Genomic DNA, 19,913 nt, shown 5'->3' on the forward strand with positions numbered 1-19,913 from the left:
AGGCACTCAGGTGGTCTGGATCAGAGTAGGCAGGCTCCCCACCGGGCGTGAGTGGAAAGGTGCCCTAACAAAAGCAGCCTGGGGTAGCGTCCAGAGATGGCCCTTCCAGATGTGCCACATGTTTAATGTATTGTGGACTGGAACCTGCCCCACTGAACGCGAGCGATGGGGAAACAATCACAGGCGAGGGCTATGCGTAGCTACATTTCCCCCGCTCCTTCCTTTTTCTCTGTGGCGACCAACCGCAGCAAGAGGGTGCGCGCGCCTCAAACCCTCTACCCCCGCAGTTGAGCGCGAGCTGTTCCCACTGCCAGCGGCGGTTGGGCAGTTGCGATCGTTGGGTCTGTCAGGCCGGGCGCGCGCGTAGTCACTTGCGCCGCAGACGCTTCAATCGTAGGCGGGGGCGCGCGCGGTCGTTCATCACCCGGCGCCTGCGCGGATGGGCCCATTTCCCCCCTTCTACAGAGAGAGGAATTTATGCGCATGCGTTTTCTACCTTCCTTCTCTGTTTGTGGTGGTGCTGCTGTTCCCTCCCCCCACCTCGGGTCAGGTAGCCGCTACTGAATGACAGTAATCCAGACAGGGTGAGCTGCAGCGGCGGCGGCCCCGAGCGCGGGAGCCCGCCTGGCGGACGGAGTGGTTCCTTCCCCGCTCCGTCTCCTTCGCAGGTAAGCCAGGGGATGCACCCCCGCCACACACACACTTCCCCGACGTGAGGGAGGTCGCCGGGCCGGTGCCGCCTCTCCGGGGAATTGCGGCTGGGTATTGTCCAGTTCCTCCGCTCTCTGCAGCCCTAGAAGGAGGATAAACCGTCGCTTGGATTCCGGGCCGCAGGGTTGCAGGGCGGGGACTGGAGGCGCACGGTCCCCTCCCAGATCCGGGGAAGGTCCGGACCCCCCAATCCGGACCCTCTGCAGTCGGGACGGGGTCACTGACACCACCCACACCCACGCGTGTGGTCCCCCACGCCCCAGAGACACGCCTGGGCGACGGGGGAGTTGGACTCCGGCCAGGGCCCGTGCTGGCCTGGGGCGCGCGGTGGGTGAAACGGGGGTAGTTACGGCATAAGCCCCGCCAGGCCAGGGCAAAGCGTGCGCTGTGTGAATGGGGCTGGAACGCCCAATTCCCGCCCGTGTGTGAACAGGCCGGGGGGACCGACCATCTCCTAGGGTGGGGTGGGCGTATGGAGCGTCCCCGACTCAGCCAGCCCACCTGCCGTTTGAATGGGGCTGCGCGATGGCGAGAGGGGTATGATGTGAATAGGGAACATGGATCAAAAGGCACGTGTTTGGAAGGTGGGCTACCTTGGCCTGCCTCCCATGCCGGACTAGAGGACCCACAGTTTGAAAGGGCCTGAGCCTTGGCCAGGTTAATGCGCCGGTGTTCCTGTTAATTGGTCTGTGTGTGTGATCATTAGATGGGGATACACAATAGCTCAAACCGGGTGCGAGTAAGAGCGTGCACGGTTTGAATGAAGCTTTTGCTTATTGACAGCAGTATGGAATGGTCGGTCTATGTTTTAAGAGAATTAGAGCTTTTGCGGTTTTAATGCATTAGTTGTGAGGTGTGGGTACAGGGTAACTAACTGAGCCTGTTGGTGAGTTAAAGCACCCAGGGTTTGAATGGGTCTTTGTGATCATGAGATGGGGTTATGGAGCAGCTTGGGTTGCAAAATGGATTATAGCATGCACTCTTTGAATTAGGATGGGTCGAGGTGGGTTTGGAGTGCTGCACTACCATGGAGACTTTTATAATGAAGAGGGAAAGTTTGGGTGACAAAATCCTGAAGTTCAACACTCCTGATGCCACTGGCCTGCACCTGGAAACCACTGCAGTAGAACAGAAATAGGTGTTGGGTTATAGACACTAGTCCTTTTTGGAGATGTGGTTCTGGGAGGGATGTGTAGGCTAAACAAAGAATTGGATGCAACTGTCTCAGGCAGACTAGTGACAGACAACCATTTGCTCTTAAATGCGCAGTTGGAGACTACTTCAGTTACTGTTTCACACAGACAGTCCAGTATATTCAGAGAGCTGCATTCTCAGAGGCAATTTAGCACAGCTGTTACTTTGTTTGGATGGTAGGGGGAAGGGAAAACTGTGCTAATATAGACGGAAAAGAGGCAGATAAGACACTGGATTCCAATCAAAGAGAAAATAAAGTGCGAAAAACAAATATCCAGATAATAGAGAATTCATAAACTCTTGCAGTTCTCCTGTTTACTGGGTTCATTTCAAGATTGGCAGTTGCTATAGGGGACTATTTTAATGAAGTTAACTTTTTTATAAAAAATTAAGTTCTTTCTATCTGTAACAATCTTATCAGTCCCAGTTCTATGTTTAAATTTTTAAATAAAATTGGCACGTTTTTCAGTCCATTAATGTAAGGTATTACCATCATACCAGTTGTAACTGTGCCTTTTTTTTAACTCTACACAGTGTTGTAAACTCATAATAAGGAAACAAATGGTAAAATTAAAAAAATTCGTCTCCTCTCATGTTCTTTTGAACTATGTTAAATATATACTACAAGCTTTAGAATCCTTAAAAATAGTAGGACTTTCATGTACACCACCATTTCAACATATACTGTACTGACTTGGACCCTGATTATATCATACGGTCTACATACGGACCATAACTCCTATGATGTAGAGCTTCACTTACTCCTGGGGGAATTCTGCACCAAAAAATTAAAAGTTCTGCACACAATATTTTAAAATTCTGCATAATTTATTTGTAAAAATAATGAAATATAATCATGCCAGTTTCAATTATTTTGGTAATTTATTTAAACTACAATACAATGGATGGAGAATGGGAGTGAGGAGCATTGGAGGAAATCTCCATGCCCCTTTTGTCTAATAGTAATGTAGCTAGGTTTTTCCCTTTATTTCTAGTTATTAGTCAACTAGTATATGCAGCCATAACATCAGTGTTATGCCCTAGGCAACTGAAAGAGCAAGTGAGGGTTGGGGTGTCAAACTCACAATTTATATTGGCTACTGACCATCTCCAGAAAGGCCAGTAGTAAACAGTTCATGGATCACATTGATAGGAAGTTTTTTCAGCCCCAAAATTTAGATCAGTTCTAATCACTAAAGCACCATAATCATTTATAAGGCCATACAGTTATTTACAAAAGGCTCCTTTACACTACTCTGGCAATGTAAAGGAACCTTAAAACTTGTGCACCCATTTTTTACTCCTGGGGGAATTCACTAAGAACATTGGGAACAATTAAATAAGCAGGCTGCTACATTCTGCTGTGCCCCATGCCTGCCTCCTCAGAAACACCCTGAAACCTTGCCCCACTACTTCAGGCATGCTGCAATAGCGAGCAAGAGGGGCAGAATGTCTGTCTGTCACTGGCATGCATGCCCTGCCCCCTCAGTGGTGATTGGTGTCTTCCCATGCCCGCCCTGTCCTGGCCCCCCACCCTCCTGGGGATAATTGATGTCTTTGCTGGCTGTTCCGGGTGCCAGAACTGATGTGCCTGTCCTGCTGGGGAGGAGTGCGTGACCACTCTTGCAGCTTCTCTTTCTGCCACGTCAGAAGTCATTTTTCCACTGGGAAGCAAAAAAATCTGCAGGGGACATGAATTCTGTATGCATGCAGTGGTGCAGAATTCCCCCAGGAGTATCTATTTAAGTTAATGGGGCTCCATGCTGGTGCAAGAAGCTGCTTGTATAGATCAGATTGTAGCATCAGGGTCTAGTGGATAAATAGTAGTCCCGGAGTTGGTATTTCTCGGTCTTTTTCAGAAGTACTGCCCCTTGTTTTGAAGCAATTTCTATGGAAAAATGTTGCATTTATCTGAAAATCTTATTTAATAACACTATACCACTTTCTTCTGCAGGTGAATCATTTACAAATGCAAAAATGTTTGCATTTTTTAGCCCCCTACCTACCTCACTTACTTTTCTTTGCCAGCGAAGAGAGTTAGGAACCTCTCTTTCATGTGAAGAGGACTCTGCTTTTACTTAAAAAGGACTAAGACCTTCTGTACATCTTAACATTTGTGTCACTGGGGAGAGCTGTAAAACATAGAGTATTTCCACTCAGAGGTTTTTGCAGTTCTAAGGTTCAAGTTTCCTTCCCAACAGGGATGAAGTCTCATTGCACACTGAGGCTAGTTCCACACTAAAAAGTTAGGTTGACCCAGCTATGTTGCTCAGGGGTGTGAAAAATCCACACTTCTGAGCATTGTGATTAAGCTGACAACCCCTGGTGTAGACAGTTTTAGGTCAATGGAAGAATCAGAATGAGAAGAATTAGAATTCTTCTGTTGACATAGCTACTGCTTCTTGTGGAGATGGATTACCTATGCTAATAGGAGAACCACTCCCATCGGCATAGGTGGTGTCTACACTGAAGTGGTACAGTGGCACTGCAGCGCCACTGTAGTGTTACAAGTGTAGACAAACCCTCAAATACTGTAATGCTGGGTAGCATGTAGCCTGGGTAGCATGTCTGAGATAAATACCTATAGGAGAGAGATGTTGAGTAGCCACTAGGAGTTCAGTTCACATCTTCCCTAAATACCCTGTGTTAGATCTTGATTCCCGCTCTGATGCTAGATTTCAGCAAGCAGTGGTTTTGTACTTCTTTACCTAAAGAACTCCTCAATCCATTGTCTGTTCTATGTGGTGTTGCTTGCCACTCTTCCACAAGCTGGAATACTGTACATAGAGGCCCTTAGAAAAGGAGAGGCTACTTTATGGTAACTGTTGTACGAGAGTTGCCTCTGTGCATTCACACTTTCCTTCTACCTTGGGGTTCTTAACATACTATTTGGCTCCATAAGAAGGAACTGAGGTGTTTGGTGGCCATACTGTTATATATACTCAGATGTTGAATGCTGATGTCAATAGAGGGTCACCATGTAGTCCCAAAGAACACAGCTTTGCTAGGGATTCCAAGAGCTTGATGCCATTGGGCGCCAACCCCCAAGTGGGAATACACAAAGAATATCAGTTGCCAGCAGGGTGGATTTGATTTAAGTCACTAGTTAGGAAGACTCGATTTAATCATGGATTTCTACATAAAAGTGCATTCTTGTTGGTTGTTATAATCTTAATACATATTCTTCACAACTCAGAGATAGCGGTAGGTTTCATTTTTAGAAGGTACACACTATACATTTTTAAAGTGATTTATTTTGAAAACTTTTCAGATTAGTTTTATAGCTATATCAGAAAATGAATGATTGTTTGGTTATTTCATTTACCAAAGATAATTGAAGCAGATATTTATGAAGTCATTGGGACGTGAACTATCTCCAATTCAACAGGTTAATCGTTAATATTTGGAGGATTTTCTTGCCATGCTGTATTAGGAGGAGAACATCACCGAACAGACATTTAAATTTTTATTTAACTAAAACAACAACGTTATATATTCTGGATTTTTTTCTTCAGAAACAAACATACAATATTTTAAAAAAAGAACAGGAGTACTTGTGGCACCTTAGAGACTAACAAATTTATTAGAGCATATTAGTCTCTAAGGTGCCACAAGTACTCCTGTTCTTTTTGCGGATACAGACTAACACGGCTGCTACTCTGAAACCTAACAATATTTTAACAAAACAAGCATATGAATTTTGGAATGTAGTTAAACATTCAAGTTTTTTAAAATCAGGTTTGTTTTTGTTAAAATCGTTTTTAACTAAAATAATTGAATGAAATATTAAAAAAAACAAACAAACAAATTAAATTATCTCTGCTAGCCAGGTCAACAGGAGAAACTTAAAATATTGGCTTCTGCAGCTAACTCAGTCATTTTCACCTTCATTTTCTTGTTTGCTCATAATCTGGAAAAAAACAGACAAACAAGCTTCCTTGCTTTTTCAGGTTCCTAACGATTTCTCAATTTGGAATGAATTAGTCCAAAGGAAGAAAATATTCTTTCTACACCAGCAGAAAAGGCTACTGCTGTTAAAAGTGAGATTATCACTTCAACAGTCTCTGAATCCAAGTGCTTAAGGGACTTCCACCAGTTCACTGGTGTGACTTTCTTTAAAACATCATCAGCAAACACATATTTCTTGAATGGTTCTTATTCCCAAACTGGGCCTCTTTTACGGCCTGCTGCCATTATAGGTTTTCTCTTCTAGTGAGAGAATGGTATGGTAGATCTCAAATCAATGAAGGCTACACTCAGAAGGACCTCAAGATTTCTGGAATATGCTGCTCAGACAGTTCCCCTTTTGTTTCTACTGCCCGTCCCTCCCTTCTCACATTTATCTCCAGATTTCTTCTCCTTGTCTAGATCTATTCTGCACCTAACAATCTTCTATTCACTGAACTTTTTGAAACTTTGCACTTTTAGAGAGAGGTAAGGGATTGACTCTGTGTACACAAATTTGCAGAGGGACAATAGGGTTGAGGTCTGTTATTTCTCACTTCTCTCTATTTATTTATTTATTTATTTAAAAACATTTTTGCTGTTAAGAAGCATGTTATCTTTGGAGGCACAAATCCACAGTTTGAGAACTGCAAAACTAAGCATCTCTGATGGTATCTTCTAGACCAGTGGTTCTCATAGCCAATCTGCTGCTTGTTCAGGGAAAGCCCCTGGCGGGCCTGGCTGGTTTGTTTACCTGCCGTGTCTGCAGGTTCGGCTGATCGCGGCTCCCACTGGCCGCAGTTCACCGCTCCAGGCCAATTGGGGCTGCGGAAAGCGATGCGGGCCGAGGGATTTGCTGGCCGCTTTTCCCGCAGCCCCCATTGGCCTCGAACGGTGAACCACAGCAAGTGGGAGCCGCGATAGGCTGAACTTGCGGACATGGCAGGTAAACAAACTGGCCTGGCCCGCTAGGGGCTTTCCTGAACAAGCGGCGGACCGACTTTGAGAACCACTGTTCTAGACTGAGCACTGAGTCCCATTGGGTAGATTGAAAGATTAACCTAAATAATCTATACAGAAGCCCCTGGAACCCTATAAGATTGGGTCCCTAATCCATGAACTATTGAAACTCTATTTACAAAACTTTTCATAAACGTTACATGAATATATTGTCTCATATTATAGAATTAGAATTTATAATACCTATTCCATGATGAGATATCTTTGAGCTATCAAGTACCTTAATTAACTATCTTTAACTATATTTTTCCTCAAAAAGCATTTGATCAAAAAAAAAAATCCAAATTAAGTTTAAAAAAAAAAATCTGATTGTTTTGATTTTTTTTTTTAAATAATTGATTTTTATCCACCCTGGTTACCAGTAAGTAACCTGTTGTTTTTTTAAATTTTATTTTTGTCTTTATTAAAATGGAGTTTTAGGACTTTTAAGATCCCTATATATATATATATTCCCTATATATATATATATATATATATATATATATATATATATATATATATATATATATATATATATATATATATATATATATATATATATATATATATATATATATATATATATATATATATATATATATATATATATATTTTTTTTAGTTAAACATTTCTCTTGACATACTCCAGATCTTTCATCAGTATTTGGAATTGATACCTGATGCATCTCTATCTAAAACCATTATTTCCCCAAAACAAAGAAGGGGAATTCCCAGATTTCAGAAGTTTCAGTTTCTATTTGAGATAGCTCATGCAATGGCATACCGCTTTAGGATGAGGCAATTTCTGGTTTTATTTCCATTAATTAAAAGTAAACAGACTATATTACTGCAAAACTATTATCAAATTAAGTACTTTTTAGTAATTTTCATTACTATTGTCTAATAATAATTTTATTTTTCCTGGCTTAAACAGTGCCCTGTCCTAAACTAGTTTTTCTCATGAAATTACCAACCCTGCAAATTGTATTTTTTAAAGAATTGGTTGGGATCAAATCTGTGTCCTGCTGAAGTTTGAGAATTTTGCCACTGACTTCAGTGTAACCAGGATTTGGTCCTTGATTGATTTTTAGGTACTCAGAACTCTGAGCCAATTGAACTCCTGCTTTCTGTTTGAATTGAAAACTTTGCTTTAGGGCTGGGTGGTGTAATCTAATTACTTGGCTTTTGTGTGAACTAAGGCATGCACTATATTTCACTACAAACACATCATGACATGTTTCTGTTTTGAGAGTCTTTTACAGTCCTATATTTGACAGTGTTGTAAAAGAAAATGAGCAAGAAATTTTTGAGAAGATACTTAAAAATGCCTCCTGAAACTATTTGGAAAGTGTACAGACTAAGTCATATAAATAAAAATTTTAGACTCCTCTGACAGCAGGTCTGTGTCCCAAAAGCAGAATCAGACAAATGTAATGTGTTGGTTCTGATGGAGAGCCATGTTGTTAGGGAGAGACCAATATTTTATCCATAGTTATATTTGCAACAAGGCTATCATCAGAAGGCTGATCTTTTTGCTCTTCATTTAACTTATAAGAAAAAAGATCCTCAAAACATCTTTGTTTTCAAAATTTTAAGGTTAACTGTCAGGATAAAGAAGAACTTTTTTTTTTTGAAAACCTGAAGGAAATTAAACATACCTTTACAAAGGAAGAGATTTAAACTGGACATTCTGAATTTTTTGTTAAGTGTCTGATGCCCTTATATATTGGGAGGGAAAGTCAAATTAAATTTGGGAATCACTTGGTAGTTTCTATAATAATCCCATGAGTAGGTCAGTTTGCAAGCAAAGAAAACAAATATACAGTATTTTGTTAGGATTTTCAGAAAAATACATGAATCTTTGTTGTAGCTAGTGGAATGAAAAAAAAATGATAATTTTGTCATCAACTCTGATGTGAAATACTTTGTGTGAGCCCTTTGTGTTAGGAAGCCTTTGTATGTCAGTGGATTGAAGAAGTGGAGAATTTACTCCTGCAGACATTAGGCTTCAGTACAAAACAATGCATGCACTGAATGGTAGTCCTCATATTTCCCTAGCTCCACGCTCCCATTCATCTCCTCAGATGCAACTGAACGTATGGTCCGTGATCTACATTTCCTTCCAGTTGATTTAATCCATGCAATGCTTATCAGATCCCCAATGAAAGTTATGGAATTGAGAAACATGGTGGGTTAAGGCAGTATATTCTAAGATCAGTGTCCCAAGCAGTGCTTGAAAGCTCAGTATGATTACATCAGCTGAGTGTGTGTGTGGATGTGGAATCTCACTCTTATTTTTGGCACCTTAGAGACTAACAAATTTATTTGAGCATAAGCTTTCGTGGGCTACATCCCACTTCGAAGACATGTTTCTGTTTTGAGAGTCTTTGACAGTCCTATATTTGACAGTGTTGTAAAAGAAAATGAGCAAGAAATTTTTGAGAAGATACTTAAAAATGCCTCCTGAAACTATTTTTCGAAGAAGTGGGATGTAGCCCACGAAAGTTTATGCTTAAATAAATTTGTTAGTCTCTAAGGTGCCACAAGTACTCCTGTTCTTTTTGCAGATACAGACTAACACGGCTGCTACTCTGGAACTCTTATTTTTGTAGTAAGTATTCTTATCACAAAGAGGACATTACTTTTCTTATGATGTCTGTCCAGTGAACTTAATAAATTAAGTTATAAGGAGAATATGTCATAGGGACTGTTATAATTTAGATCCATTATACAGTAAAAAGATTATTTGGTGTAAATAAAAGCTGTCTGTATAAATATACCCATATAAGGACTGGTTATTCCCCACTCAGTCAGTGACATGTTTGCTTGCTATTTACCAGATGTTCTAAAGTTAAAATTAATAAGGTGCTTCAAATGAGAAATGTCTATGTACTGTGAAAAATGAATACGATTAAAATATTTAAAATTTTTAATCTTAAATTAAGATAAAGTTTCAGTTGAGCTTCTTCCCCATTTACTGCCTCTTGTAATTTGAATTTTGATACAAAAGTTAAAAATATAAAGGTAAACTTAAGTAGGCGTATCAGTAATGTATTAAGATGAAATTCATTACAGTTCTTTCACACATGATTAATAACTGACAACACTTGGGTATTTTTGTAAAGTTGTAATAATTGAATAAGATGTAGAGTAGAGAATACAAAACTTTCTATGTAAATCTGTTTCTAAAAGTATACAGTGTACTTTAATTGCTAAATAAAATTCCCATTATGTTTTTATAGCTCATTAGACACAGTAAAATAAAGTTGGTAAATTATGAAGAGAGGAAGACTACTTTGGATTGGTATAGAAATATATTATGATTAGAAGGGGGCAGATTCCCTGTCACTTAGGTAAGATTGTGGTGGGACAACTCCCATGGTACCTAGATGCCTTTTATCTCTTTGACCCTTATCAATCTGATATAGTCCTGCCTGTTGCATAGACATTGCATTGGTCCATCTCCTGACAATAGATGAAGACCAGGTGTCCATGCTGGAGATAGTAGATCTATCAACTATCTTTGATATGTTAAGGTGATGCTGACTCTCCTCTGAAACCTTATGGGGTGGATGGGACTGCTCTTCAATGGCTTTGTTTTTTTTCCCTCTTGGACAGATCTCAATGGGTAGTTGTGGGCAATTGCCCCTCTTCTTGGAGAGCTGTCATGTGTGGGGTGCTGCACAGTACCATTTTTCACCCCTCTTGTTCAACGTGTATATGGGGCCATTAGGAGGGTTAAAATGAAATATGGGGTTAAGCTTTTTCAGTGTGCTGATGACACCCAAGTGTAGGCTTCTCTCTCATCTGTCTGGGATGATGCAATTCAGCTCCTCAGTCAGTGTCTAATTGAGCATGGAGCATGGGTGAGAGTACACTGGCTGAGGCTCCACTCAGATAAGACTGACGATGATGGGTTGGAATAAGCAACTGGAAGAGATGTTGAAGGTATATTATCAGTCTCCAGGATTAAAGGAGCACATCTGCCATTAGTTATTAGTGTTTGCGACTGAGGGGTGATTTTTAGACCCCCAGTTGTTGTGGTTTGACAGTCATATTACAGCAGTGACCCAGTCAGCTTTTCACTGCATCTGGCCTGGAAGTTGTGATCTTTCCTTTGAGATGTGATGCTTCCTACTGTTATCTATGCTTTTGTCACCTCTAATATTAGACTACTGCAGTGTGCTCTGCATGGGGACTGCATCTTATAATATAATATATGGAGATATACGTATCTCATATAACTGGAAGGGATCTTGAGGGTCATTGAGTCCAGTCCCCTGCCTTCAATAGCAGGACCAAGGACTGTCCCTGACAGTTTCTGCCCCCTCCCCACTGATCCGTAAATAGCCCCCTCAAGGATTGAACTCTCAACCCTGGGTTTAGCAGGCCAATGCTCAAACCACTGAGCTATCCCTCCCCCCCCCCCCCCTTAAACCATTTCGAGACTGAAGTTGGTGTAGAATACAATGGCTTGCTTATTGAGTGGGTCATTTCACTGGGAGCACATGCCATCAGTGTTCTGGGATCTGCACTGATGGCCCATTTAGTTCCAGATGGAGTTTAATGTGTTGGTTGTGACCTGAGACTGCCTGGCTCCCTATGCCATATTGCTACTGCTTTGATTAGCAGGGGTTCTCAAATTGGATCCCCTTTCTTATAAAAGAAAGGGGCTGGCTGTTAGAACATTCTCCTAGGAGGGCTCTTTGTCTGAAACTTGCTCCCCCTTCCTGGCCTGAATTTGGGGACTTCCTGGGCATGCTGCTAAAGATCCTTGTTTGATAGGGTCTTTGGAAAAGGCTGAGGGTATGCTTCCTAGATGATGACTGGCTGGCTAGCGGAGTTCCTGGAGAAGTGATTTCAGTGATGATGAGATTTAATTTAAATGCATTTATTTTATAATTAAGGCTCTTGGAGCCAGGGCTAGGTGTCGTCTTTAATATTTTAAATCTAAATAAATAAAATGTATACCCGAATAGTTAAAGCAATGTAACGCTCTTGTGAATGCAGTTATGCCAATATAAAGGTGATTTATACTGGTATAGGGGAATAAGCTGTAAGGCATCTTTATTCAACTACATTCACACTAAGGAATGTGTGTGAAATGGATGGATTTTATTGTAAGTTAACTGTCAGCACTTCAGACAAAGTCAAAAATGAGTTTTCAGCTATATCTACAGTAGGTCTTTTAGCTGGTATAATAATAGGGTCACGGGGGAAGGGGGCAGAGCCAAAAAATAAAAAAGCCGGTGGGGAGAAAAAAAAAAAAGCACGAACAAGCGGGAAGTGCCTAGTCTGGTGCCGGCCACACGCAAATGTAAATAGTGGCCCCCGGGTCCCGGGACACAACAACCCCTGCCTGGAGCCTGAGGACTGACACCCCGACACCGCGGAGATGGGCACGGAAAGGGGAAGCACCCCTGCCAGGTCCCTGCGCGGAGACTGGCCTGGGCTGGCCGCGGGCGCGCCAGCGTGGGGCAGCCCCTTCCCTGGCGGGCTCCAGCTCCCTGCGGGCCCGGGAGTGCGGAGCTGTAGTGACCTTTGCACCACTGGGCTACACCCTGCTGGAGAAGCAGGACCTTGCTGCGACCCCCAGGCCAGGACTCGCCCAAGCATCGCGGGACAGGATCTCCTCACCTAGGGTCGCACACCCAGCCAGGCACGCACTGCTGCCCCCACCCTGCCCTCCGGAGGCAGACAGACTCACAGATTCTAATTATCCCCAGCACTGCGGCGAAGCCGCCGCCTGACCGGCCCTTCCAGCCGCTCCTCCGCCTCTCCCTCGCTGCGTGTCAGGCAGAGGCATGCGCCTGGCACCCGGCGCCAACTACACCCCTCCGGGGCCGGGGCGCAGGTGGTGGAGGTGAAGCCCCAAGGAACTGGAGTCCCCATGCGGGCAGCTGCTGCCCCCCCACCCATGGGCGCATAGGAAGCCGGTTCCCCAGGCTGGACCCGTGGCTGCCCTCCTGCCTGCGCTCGGGCCAGGGCCAGGCCGGACTCATCCCGCTGTCCCCGGACCTCCTCCCTCTTGCGCTTGCCTGGGAGGGAGGAGGAATGCAGCGTGCTTCGGGAAGACGCGGGGATTTGGGGAGGGATCCAATGGGGCAGTGAGGGGGTGGGGCCAGGGCGGGGATTTGGAGAGCTATCCAACGGGGGAAGGAGGAGTCGGAGTTGGGGCGAGGGAGGGGGCGCGAGCCAGAGTGGAGGGCAAAAATTGCTTGTTTGTCCAGTGTCCTGACCAAACATTGGTTGGGACGTGGGACAAACGAGCAAATATCGGGACAGTCCCGATAAAATCGGGACGTCTGGTCACCCTATATAATAATATTGGTTAGGAGTGTTATTCTTTATAATGTTTTTATACCAGCAAAGAGTCATAGAGTAGGCTCAGTTATCCTGGCAAAAAAGTCCGTTTACCAATGTAATTTATTTCATTTGGGGAACTGACGTAAGCTATACTGGGAAAAGTGTTAGTATAAGCTGTCTTCCCCTCGCTCCGCCTCCTCCCCCACTCCCCATGCAGGAGCTGGAGTGTGGTTTGCCGGTATAGCTAACAAACCTTTTCTAATGTAGATAAGAAATCTATTGGTCATGGGGATGGCCAAAATTCATTGGTCATCCCCATGAATCGCAGTCAGTCACTTTTGTTCACACAGTTTTTACAAATACAAAAGGAAAAAGAAATGCTTACCTTCTAAGGGTTTGTCTCCAGTTACCAGGGGATTGACGCACGGTGATTGATCTGTTGGGGGGTTGATTTAGCGGGTCTAGTGAAGACCTGCTAAATCGACTACTGATCGCTCTCCCGTTGACTCTGGTACTCCACCGGAACGAGAAGCATAAGGAAAGTTGACGGGAGAGTTTATACCGTCGACCCAGCGCGATGTAAACACCACAATAAGTCGACCTAAGGTACGTCAACTCCAGCTACATTTTTCACGTAGCTGGAGTTGCGTAACTTAGGTTGACTTAGTCCCGTAGTGTAGACCTGCCCGAAGTAACAGCAACCTGTGCAGAATTCCTGTTTGGGATTATCTTATGCCCTTGAATTGCTCTTCTGGTGCCTAGACACCACCCTGGTTGGCGTTTTACAAATATCTAGTTAAAATACAATGTGAGGGAGCTTGTGAAAGAGAGCAAAACTAATCTAAAACAAATCTAAATGTCAAGTTGATTCTCTCCTTGTTTCTGCTTAGTCTTCTGACTATAATTGTGAAGTGAATATCAGATATGAAATGGATGTAAGTTCAGTTGTAAAGAGAAGGTATATTCTGTCAGGGATATTAAAAGGCTGGGTAATTAAGTATTTTTGAAGTATAAAGCAAGAGTACAGTCTTTTTATGCTTTTGAGGAAAGTCTGTCCTGATAAATATGAAGGAATTACCAATCTTCTTTAGAAAGTGTGCTTGCAGATTGTTCTTTTTTGAATGTCTAATTGCATGTAGTGTCTTCTGCTTGTTTTTTAAACAAAATGCCAACAGTGCATTTATGAAACTTGGCTCTGAGTGAATAACTTATGCATACAGCTCCAAGTTGCATTATATGCTACAACTTGTGTTTTATTAGTATTTTATTAATGTTTTTGAGACGTCAAATATCATGACACAGCTCCAGGAAAAAGGCAAATTTATTTGAAGTTTTCTTTGCGGAACCTAATGAATATTTCAAAATAAAAACTAATTCACAAGTACCCTTTCCAGGAGAAACTGCAATGTATATAGTAATTAATGTGTATGAGACTTCAGTTTGTAGAAATAGGATGTGCATGACTGATTTTTCAGACTTATATTTATGGTACAATCACAAGTGCAACAGAACTTGTCTTGTGGGTTATCAAAAAGGCAAATTGAGTGATCTGGAGAGGGAAAAGAAACAACTCAAATAATGGCAACAAAATAATTCACAATTGCTATTCTACTTTTGTGTGGTGGTATTTAAATATGAATTGAAAAAATAGGATCATATAACGATGATGCATCTCAGGAAAACGCAACAAAAAATGCGCCTATTTGTCTAATGAAGCAGTGTGGCTAACTTGTCTACTCTGGATTTCAAAGTTACGTAGGACTCTGGGGAGAAAATTTTGGAAATAGCCATGGATGTTTGGAGCAAAATATATATTGAGGTTGCATCTTCTACTTAGGATTTAAGACTCAAATTAATTCAACAAAAGAATCCCGGATTATATTAGACTCTGAGAACATATCGTGTATTGTGTTTTGAGAGACCCATTGTTTAACATGTTTTGGTAATGTTGAAGTATTGGTCAATCCTAAACATTCTTCTTCGAGGGCTTGCTCATGTCCATTCCACTTTAGGTGTGCGCGTGCCGCATGCGCTGTTGCCAGAGATTTTTTTTCCCCCCAGTAGTATCCATAGGGCTGGCTCTAGTGACCCTGGGAGTCCCGCCCCCATATGCTGGCATAAGGGATCCTGCTGGCCCCACGCCCTTCCAGTTCCTTCTTACCGCCTGTGACGGTTGCTGGAATGACTTTCTCTCCCTTGTGTTTGCAAGACTTCTCCAGTGGTTGAATTTGACAGTTTTTGTACGTAGTTAGTGTTAGTCATGTATAGTTAGCAGAGTTCGATAACGGTCCCCTCAGGGGACAGCATCGCTGGGACAGGGCATGCCCTGGTCCCCAGGATGGGGCTCCAGGGGGTGCTAGAGCTGGCCCCTACAGATACCACTGTGGGGAAAATCTCTGGCAACAGCGCACATGGCATGCACACACCTAACACAGAATGGACATGAGTAACACATCTCAAAGAACAACAGTTACGGAAGGTTAGTAACCGTTTTTTATACCTCAGTTGTGACATTTTTATTCTTGGTATGAAAATTATTAAATCATACTATTAATGCTAAAAACTTTCCACCAAGTGCAATTGTAAGGAAAAGTGAGACTGCTTATAGAATGGGAAATCCACTGTGGGATGGAATCTGTGTGAATTGGTCAATCTTGAACAGGTATCACTGCCATGTAACAATAGTTTGGATGTGTGGCATCAATGTGATAGTAGGAGACATATTTGGCCTTCTTGGAATTGTATAACCAGGGTAAGTCTGTTCACATTCAGTGTTTGGGATGAGTCATGTTTTTGATGCAACTGATATGTCTCTCTCTAACCTATTGTATACAATCATAAAATTACAAATATATCTGAGGGAAGTCGTAAAAAAAATTGCTGAGTATGTTCAAAGGCTGAGGGTTGTATGTACAACTAAAAGGACTTCTTACTCAAGAGTTTTATATACTGCATTTGCTCTCTGAGCCAGCTGGCATTTTATTTTTCATTATTTTTTTTATCCTGTCCAATTTCTACAGTTTTACAGACTCTGGCTTTCCCAGTCTCTCCCTAAAACTATAGTCTTCAGTCAAAAAGGAAATGGGCAGGAATGGAATTAGAAGGCATGTAAGGTTACAGGCCTCTTTCCCTTTACCTTTTTGTGGGAATGAAAGAAGAGGGCAGACTTGCCTTACTCCCCGGAGACGCTGTGGATATCTCTACATGGCAAAGGGAAACTTGTGTCTGAGTCTTTGCGCCCAGGTCAGTTGACTTGGGCTGCCAGAGCTTGGGCTGTGGAGCTAAAAATAGTAGTACAGACAGACGTTCCTGCTTGGGTTGGAGCCCAGGCTCCAAGACACTCCACCCCTCTCTAGGTTTCAGAGCCTGGGCTCCAGCCCGAACCCCAACATCTGCTCTGCTATTTCTAGCTCTGCAAGCCCCAGTCAATTGACAGGGATTCTGAGGCTCACTGCCACAGGTTTTAATTTGCAGTATAGACATACCCGGTTAACTCTATGCTTCTTCTAGGTGTTAGACTTCAGGGCTGACTTCTGCTGAATGGGACAGATGTCTAGCTGGCTTTGCTCCTCGAGAGGGAGACAGGGTGAGCCTGAGCAAATGCAAATTTTAGTTGCTGGTGTTTTTCTCCAGCTCTGGTGTCCTCTTTCCCTACTATGTTGCATGGGAGTAATGAGGTCAGATGTATATTACTTCTAGGTCAATAGGGCACCTCCATGATCTTGTGGAGAACTAGCTGGTATGATTTGAGAGAAATGCCAAATATTTGTGTATTGTACATGTTGTGTGTTTTTTTTTTTTTTTTTTAATGGCATGGGTTTATGTGAATGGTAATGAATTTTTCGTTATTCATAAATGAGGAGGGGAAGGTATCTAAACTCTCGACACCCATGCACTCGTGCATACATCTTCCAGTACTAATGGAAGTTCCATACATTAATGGAAAGGAGAGTGGACTGGTGTCCTTAGGGGTTTACCTTTTTGGTCTAATGTATTTGAAAGAGCTAGCTGCTTAACTCAAAACAAAGAATGACTTGTAGTCAATAAGAGATGGGTTTCAACCCCACTGCCTCCACATCAATTTTCCCTAAGAGGATGTAGTGTAGTAGTCATGCAGTCTATTTTAGCTTTTTACATTAGTGACAATTTCAGAGATTGACCTGGCACAGTACAGTGGAGTTCTAGAGCAGTGGTTCTCAACAGGGGTATATGTACCCTTGGGGATACGCAGAGGTCTTCCAGGGGGTACATCAACTCATCTAGATATTTGCCTAGTTTTACAACAGGCTACACAAAAAGCACTAGTGAAGTCAGTACAAACTAAAATTTCATACAGACAATGACTTGTTTATACTGCTCTATATACTATACACTGAAATGTAAATACAATAATTATATTCCAATTAGGGCTGTCGATTAATTGCAGTTAACTCATGCCATTAACTCAAAACAAAATCATGATTAAAAAAATTAATCATCATTAATCGCAGTTTTAATCACACCGTTAAACAATAGAATCTCAGTTTTTAAATGTATTAAATATTTTTGGATGTTTTTCTGCATTTTTAAATATATTGGCTTCAATTACAACACAGAATAAAAAGTATACTGTGCTCACTTTGTAATCACAAATAATATAAATATTTGCACTGTAAAAATGATAAAATAAATAGTATTTTTCAGTTCACCTCATACAAGTACGGTAATGCAACCTCTTTATCGTGAAAGTGCAACTCACAAATGTAGATTTTTTTTGTTACAAAACTGCACTCAAAAACAAAACTGTAAAATTTTAGAACCTACAAGTCCACTCAGTCCTCCTCCTTGTTCAGCCAACCACTGAGACAAAGAAATTTGTTTACATTTACAGGATATAATGCTGCCCGCTTCTTATTTACAGTGTCACCTGAAAGTGAGAACAGGTGTTCGCGTGGCACTTTTGTAGCCAGCATTGCAAGGTATTTATGTGCCTGATGTTCTAAACATTCATATGCCCTTTCATGCTTCGGCCACCATTCCAGAGGACATGCTTCCATGCTGATGCCGCTCATTTAAAAAAATGCGTTTAATTAAATTTGTGACCGAACTCTTTAGGGAGAATTGTATGTCCCCTGCTCTGTTTTACCCGCGTTCTGCTGTATATTTCATGTTAAAGCAGTCTCTGATGATGACCCAGTGCATGTTGTTTGTTTTAAGAACACTTTCACTGTAGATTTGACGAAACACAAAGAAGGTACCAATGTGAGATTTTTAAGGATAACTACAGCCCTCAACCCAAGGTTTAAGAATCTGAAGTGCCTTCCAATATCTGAGGCCTTGTCTACACTACGAGAGTAGTTCGATTTTACTTAAATCGAATTTTTGGAATCGATATTGCAAAGTCGAACGTGTGTGTCCACACTAAGGACAGTAATTCGACTTTGTGAGTCCACACTAACGGGGAAAGCGTCGACATTGGAAGTGGTGCACTGTGGTCAGCTATCCCACAGTTCCCGGAGTCCCCGCTGCCCATTGGAATTCTGGGTGGAGCCGCAAATGCCTTCTGGGTAAAAAAAATGTGTCCAGGGTGCTTTTGGGTAACTGTCGTCATCCGTCCATCACTCCCGCCCTCCCTCCCTGAAAGCGCCGGCGGGAAATCAGTTCGCGCACTTTTCTAGTCAGTGACAGCGCGGACGCCACAGCACTGCGAGCATGGAGCCTGCTGCAACCATCACTGCAGTTGTGGCCGCTCTCAACGCCTCGCAACTTATCATACACCTTTCCCTGAGGCAGATGCAGAAAAGTCAGGCGAGGAGGCTACGTCAACGCGGTGATGGCCTGAAGTCTGAGAGTAGCACAGACCTCTCAGAAAGCAGGGGACCCAGCGCCGAGAACATCACGGTGGCAATGGGTCATGTTGATGCCGTGGAAAGGAGATTCTGGGCACGGGAAACAAGCACTGAGTGGTGGGACCGCATAGTGCTGCAGGTCTGGGATGAATCCCAGTGGCTGCGAAACTTTCGCATGCGGAAGGGAACTTTCCTGGAACTTTGTGAGTTGCTGTCCCCTGCCCTGAAGCGCAATGACACCCGGATGCGAGCAGCCCTGACTGTCCAGAAGCGAGTGGCCATAGCCCTGTGGAAGCTTGCAACGCCAGACAGCTACCGGTCAGTCGCGAACCAGTTTGGGGTGGGCAAATCTACCGTGGGGGTTGTTGTGATGCAAGTAGCCAAGGCAATCGTTGATGTACTGCTGCCAAAGGTAGTGACCCTGGGAAACGTGGAGGCGATCATAGATGGCTTCGCAGCGATGGGATTCCCAAACTGCGGTGGGGCCATAGATGGAACTCACATCCCTATCCTGGCACCGGAACACCAGGCCAGCCAGTACATTAACAGAAAGGGCTACTTTTCCATGGTGCTGCAAGCACTGGTGGACCACAGGGGACGTTTTACCAACATCTACGTGGGATGGCCGGGCAAGGTTCATGACGCTCGTGTTTTCAGGAACTCTGGTCTGTTTAGACGGCTGCAGCAAGGTATTTACTTCCCGGACCACAAAATAACTCTTGGGGATGTGGAGATGCCTATAGTCATCCTCGGGGACCCAGCCTACCCGCTAATGCCCTGGCTCATGAAGCCCTATACTGGCGCCCTGGACACTGAAAAAGAACTCTTCAACTACCGGCTGAGCAAGTGCAGAATGGTGGTGGAGTGTGCTTTTGGCCGTCTCAAGGGGAGATGGAGAAGCTTACTGACTCGCTGTGATGTCAGGGAAACC

At 43.1% G+C, this 19,913-nt stretch overlaps 1 protein-coding gene across 4 annotated transcripts in view; it reads left to right on the forward strand.

Annotated features, from left to right (window-relative positions):
- The first annotated feature begins 515 nt into the window (after nucleotides 1-515).
- RALGPS2 (Ral GEF with PH domain and SH3 binding motif 2) overlaps nucleotides 516-19,913 on the forward strand; it is a 287,833-nt gene continuing 268,435 nt past the window's right edge. For all 4 annotated transcript variants that reach the window (XM_054038029.1, XM_054038031.1, XM_054038032.1 and 1 more), the window contains exon 1: nucleotides 516-668. The gene's annotated coding sequence lies outside the window, so the exon portion shown is untranslated. The remainder of the gene's footprint in view (nucleotides 669-19,913) is intronic.

This window comes from Malaclemys terrapin, chromosome 8, assembly GCF_027887155.1.
Source record: "Malaclemys terrapin pileata isolate rMalTer1 chromosome 8, rMalTer1.hap1, whole genome shotgun sequence".
Lineage (NCBI taxonomy): Eukaryota > Metazoa > Chordata > Testudines > Emydidae > Malaclemys > Malaclemys terrapin.